Source organism: Anoplopoma fimbria, chromosome 9 (assembly GCF_027596085.1).
Source record: "Anoplopoma fimbria isolate UVic2021 breed Golden Eagle Sablefish chromosome 9, Afim_UVic_2022, whole genome shotgun sequence".
Lineage (NCBI taxonomy): Eukaryota > Metazoa > Chordata > Actinopteri > Perciformes > Anoplopomatidae > Anoplopoma > Anoplopoma fimbria.
The window spans coordinates 5,632,469-5,638,556 of NC_072457.1; the positions used below are offsets into that span (position 1 = coordinate 5,632,469).

Here is a 6,088-nt window from a genome sequence, read left to right on the forward strand (position 1 = left end):
GCAGGGACATTTGCAATGTAGTTTATAGTCACTACATGGCCTCGCACCAGACTACCTCTCAGGAATGCTTTTAGTTTTTGAACCAGTAAAGCCCGCCAATCCTCTTGTTCTTCTCGTTTAGCTTTTCCACAAATCAGAACTAAACATATTCAGTGATTCTGCTTTTAGCTGTTTTTTGGATCTGTGAGTGGCTGAAAATATTGTCATTTTTTCTTTAACAGGAATCTGGCTTTTTTGAAAGGTTTTATCATTTTATGGTCTTTATTGTCATAGCTTTTTATTACGTCTGACTTTCAGTGTCTTATGTGTATTTATACTATGGTTTTAGTATTTTAATAAATATTCTATTTCTTGTTTAATTTCACTCTACTTATACTTTTTTTTTAGGGTTTTACCATGATCAATTAATTCAGTGTTGTATTTTATTCATGTATTCAAATTGTTTTACTTAGTCTCTCAATTTTTTTTCAACTTTAAATTGCATTTGATTTGTTTTAAAGGTGCAATATGAATAAAACTTGTTGATGGATTTCTTGATATGGTCCACTGTAAAACAGGAGAGTGAAGTATTCAGAGAAGTTGACGTACGCGGTTCATCGCTGTGTACCTCCCGCCTCCTTCTGTCTGTAAATGTGATCATCAACTGACACGAAATGACTATTTATATTGGATCTACTTTTACTTAATAAAAAGATGTTAATGCAACAACTATAATCCTTTACTTTTTGAATGTTTGAGGGTTTTATTTATTTCAGAACATTTTAAAACCCGACTGTAAACAAACCACCTATATGTTTTTATACCACCTTATTATTTTCATTTGTTCTTACATTTGTATTGGATCCTATATTAACTTTATAGTAAAGTATTGTATTTATTTTGGAAAATTTTAAACTCCCAATGTAAACAAACCATGAGTGTGTTTTTATCCCACTTTAGTGTTTTTATCTTAATTCAATTTTAATTTATTTTTTATATATTTTATTCTATATCCTATTTTGTAGTATAGTATTGTGTTTATATTTGGACATTTTAAAACACACCCAAACTTAAAACAAAACACCAGTATGTTTTTATACCATCTTTATTTACTATTATTATTAAAATGTATTTGATTATCTATTTTATTATATATTATAATATGGAAAATTAATTTACAAGACATTTAAAACAAACCTCCACTGTAAAAAGGATGTTACAACCTAATAATATTAATGCATTTTTACTTTTTTATGTACTTGAATCTATATTTTGTTGTACATTTGGAACAAACTTGTCAGGAAGGCCAGCAGTGTGCTGGGGTGTCCACTGGATACGGTGGAGGTGGTGGGAGACAGGAGGATGATGGCCAAGCTATCATCCCTGATGAACAACACCTCCCACCCCATGCAGGACACCCTGGCAGCTCTGTGCAGCTCCTTCAGCCACCGGCTGCTTCACCCCCGGTGTGTGAAGGAGAGGTACCGCAGGTCCTTCCTTCCTGCTGCTGTCAGGTTGCACAACCAGCTCTGCTCCCAGTAGACCACATGACACCAATACACTAATAGTTTCTGTCTGTATATATAATATTTCAGTTACTGTGGATTCTTTACAGTTTTTTACTGCTTTTTTATTGCTCATTTGCTTATTTATAAAACTTAGTTTTGATCTTTTTTTTTTTACTACAGTACCAGTCAAAAGTTTGGACACACCTTCTCATTCTGTGGTTTTTTTCTTTCTTTCTTTCTTTTTTTCTACATTGTAGATTAATATTGAAGACATCCAAACTCTGAAGGAACACATATGAAATTATGTGGTAAACAAACAAATGCTCAACAAACCAGAATATGTTTTATATTTTAGATTCTTCAAAGTAGTTCAATGAGAAGGTGTGTCCAAACTTTTGACTGGTACTGTATGTCTCTTGTTTGCACTATATCTATGCTGCTGTAATCCTGTAAATTTGCCCGCTGCGGGACTAATAAAGGATTATTTTATTTTATCTCTTTTTAATCACTTCTTAAAACACATTTTTACAGAATGGCTTTTATGTGATGTCGTCATTTCATGTTTCCTTTTCATTTGGTCTTAGTATTTTATCTTATATTTGTTTACTATATTTTACCACCATACTATATTTCATTTGATTTTATTTATTTTGTTCATTTATTTGATTGTCACTTGTTATTTCATTTTGTTTCTTTGTTTAGTTTTATCCTAACGATTGTTCTTAATGTTTCTTCTATTGCACTGTTTTGCTGGCTTGTCTGTCGAAGCACTTTGTAAACCTTGTTTTTAAATGGTAATGGTAAATGGACTGTGCTTGTATAGCGCTTTTCTAGTCTAGTCAAAGCGCTTTTACATTACTAATCATTCACCCTTTCATACCCATTCATACACTGATGACAGGGGCTACCATCCAAGGTGCCACCTGCCCATCAGGGTCTCTCTAATCATTCACACCCATTCATACACCGATGGCACAGCCTTTAGGAGCAACTCAGGGTTAAGTGTCTTGCCCAAGGACACATCGACATGGACTGCCGGAGCCAGGGATCGAACCGCCGATCCTCTGATTGGAGGACGACCCTGCTCTCCACTGAGCCACAGCCGCCGACACATTTAAAAGGTGCTATATAAAGTTATTATTATTATTATTATTATTAGTATTATTATTTTATTTATTTTTCTGTCTGTAAATATAATATTTCAGTTATTGTTGTTTTTCTCTACTGTTTTTTTTTTATTGCTTATTTATAATACTTGTTTTATTTTATTTTTTATTTTTCATTTTTTATTTTTTTATTGTGTAATACAATAGGTATAATAGTTTCTGTCTGTATATATAATATTTCAGTTACTGTGGATTCTCTACTGTTCTTGACTGTTTTTTTTACTGTTTTTTATTGCTCATTTGCTTATTTATAATACTTATTTTGATCTTGTTTTTTTTTTTTACTATGTCTCTTGTGTGCACTTTACTCTACGCTGTTGTACTACCCTGAGCCTTCCTTGTAGCACTTATTGCATTCGTATTAGTTGTTGCACTTACTGTATTCGTATCAGTTCGCTGCACTTATTGAATTCGTATTTGTTTACTGCACTTATCCTATTCGTAGTAGTTTGTAGCACTTATTATATTCGTATTAGTCTGTTGCAATTATTGTTTTCGTAGTAATTTGCCTCTGCACTATACTTTTGCTCTGGTTTATGCTTTAAGATGCTTGTTTAAGAAAGGAGATGCACTTATGACTTCTGGTGACTAGTAGTTCTCTTGAATACCTATGTTGAATACACTTCCTGTAAGTCGCTTTGGATAAAAGCGTCTGCTAAATGACTGTAATGTAATATAATGTAATGTAATGTAATGTAAAAAAAAGCCTGCATATGCTTCATATGAATACCACTCTAAAGGTCAATCACCAACATTGATGGATTTATGAAATGGAGGATGGATTTATTATTAAACTAATTTCAGCGTAATGTTTAGTCGAGCAACCTGAATAAAGAAATGAAACTCATTCAGTTTCATTTCACGATTAATTTCGTACTCGTTCTCTGCATCGGTCGCTCTGTTTACAGAAGGACACTGTTCTCGGGTCAGTTTTAAACCTCGACTATTCGAGAGATATTTGTATTTGATCTTCACACTCATATTAAAAGCATCTGCTAAATGACTGTAATGTAATGTAATGTAATGTAATGTTGTAAGCCTGCAAATTTCCCCGCTGCGGGACTAATAAAGGATTATCTTATCTTATCTTATCTTATCATAATATTTAATTCATTTATTTGACATTTAAAACACATCCCCACTTTGAGCAAAACCACTACTTATTCTCTATTCTTTACATTATTATTCTGTATTTTATTTTGTACTGTAGTATGGTACATGTGGTGTACTTATTGCTTCCGCCTTCACATTGACTTCCTTGTGCGTGTCACGTGATTGAGGCAGGAGGCGCTGCTCTGTCCCACCGTCAGCAGCAGCACCTGAACGCCTCATCCATCCTCTCCCCGTCGGGCCTTTTCTACCTTCTTCTCCTGCTGACGTCACAACAGGAGAAGAAACACGATAAATCTGATCGACTGTTTACTGAGGACAGTCTATTGATCCGACATAACGCCTGTGGCCTCACACACACACACACACACACACACACACACACACACACACACACACACACACACACACACACACACACACACACACACACACACACACACAGAGACTCTTCCGCATCGCTTCGCTTCGCTTCGCTTGTTCGCTTGTTCGCTTCGCTTGTTCGCTTGTTCGCTTCGATCAGTTCGCTCACGTTTTGTTTTCCTTGTTTTCATACCTGAATGTTGTTTTCTGTCCGGAGCCGAGCAGGATCCTCCTCCTCCACTCCCTCTGCTCCATCTCTACAGCATCAGCACCACTCTGACTCTGACACACACACACACACACACACACACACACACACACACACACACACACACACACACACACACACACACACACACACACACACACACACACACACACACTTCCTCGGTGTCTCCGTGTTAAAGCTGCAGCTCCACAGTGACACATGCTGGTCTGGAGTCTGTTCAAACACAACACAAGTACTCATGTGGTTAAAGTATTCATGTAGGTATCAGCAGTACAAGTACACAAGTATTATTAGCTTCATGTAAGTATCAGCAGTAAATGAACACCTGTATTATTAGCTTCATGCAGTTGAAGTATCAGCAGTAAAAGTACACACAAGTATTATCAGCTTTATGCAGATAAAGTATCAGTAGTAAAATAAATGTATTATCAGCTTCATGAAAGTATCAGCAGTAAAAGTACACAATTATTATCAGCTTCATGTAAGTATCAGCAGTAAAAGTACACAAGTATTATTAGCTTTATGCAGTTAAAGTATCAGCAGTAAAAGTACACAAGTATTATCAGCTTCATGTAAGTATCAGCAGTAAAAGTACACAAGTATTATTAGCTTCATGTAGTTAAAGTATCAGCAGTAAAAGTACACAAGTATTATTAGCTTCATGTAAGTATCAGCAGTAAAAGTACACAAGTATTATTAGCTTCATGCAGATAAAGTATCAGCAGCAGAAGTACACAAGTATTATTAGCTTCATGTAAGTATCAGCAGTAAAAGTACACAAGTATTATCAGCTTCATGTAGGTATCAGCAGTAAAAGTATACAAGTAGTATTAGCTTCATGCAGATAAAGTATCAGTAGTAAAATAAAAGTATTATCAGCTTCATGTAAGTATCAGCAGTAAAAGTATACACTTATTACTAGCGTTATGTAGTTAAAGTATCAGCAGTAAATGAACGCATGTATTATTAGCTTTATGTAGATAAAGTATCAGTAGTACAAGTACACAAGTATTATCAGCATTTTGTAGTTAAAATATCAGCATTAAAAGTACGAATGTATTATCAGCTTCATGAAAGTATCCGCAGTAAAAGTGTTGATTATTATCAGCTTCATGTAGTTAAAGTATCAGCAGTAAAAGTACACAAGTAGTATTAGCTCCAGTAGTTATGTATCAGTTAAAGTATCAGCAGCAAAAGTAAACACAGCTTTATGTATTATATCAGCTTCATTATGTAGTTAAAATATCACCAGTAAAAGTACACAAGTATTATCAGCTTATTGCCGTTAAAGTATCAGTATTAAAAGTACACAAGTATTATCAGCTTATGAAAGCTAGTATAAAACAAAGAACAAGTACCCCTCCTCCATTTCTGCTGCTTTGAGTCCAATGAGTTCAGACCTTTTCTATAATTAAGAAAACAATCTCAGCTCCACTTACTGGCTTGTTCTGGAGCTTTTGACCACATCACACGGTCTTCATCAGCAGAAGTTTTCTCCTTCGTGACTCTTCATCCACAGAGACACAAAACGCTGAACCACACATATAAATATCATATAAACGTTTTAGTCTTACAGCAACATAACAATCTGAGTCCCATTCATTATTTTCCTTTTATAGAAATCCAGATTTCCATTTTCAGAGCTTTGTTTTGACTCAGCAGATTAATTATGCATTTAAATACAATACCCATTATATTATATTATTTGTGTCTAACTTCTCAATAACAAATTA

General features: G+C 34.6%; 1 protein-coding gene across 1 annotated transcript in view; it reads right to left on the reverse strand.

Annotated features, from left to right (window-relative positions):
* The window catches only part of ttbk1a (tau tubulin kinase 1a), a 56,101-nt gene extending 51,728 nt beyond the window's left edge, over positions 1-4,373 (reverse strand). The window contains exon 1 of the mRNA XM_054604061.1: positions 4,320-4,373. The gene's annotated coding sequence lies outside the window, so the exon portion shown is untranslated. The remainder of the gene's footprint in view (positions 1-4,319) is intronic.
* Positions 4,374-6,088: the final 1,715 nt, after the last annotated feature.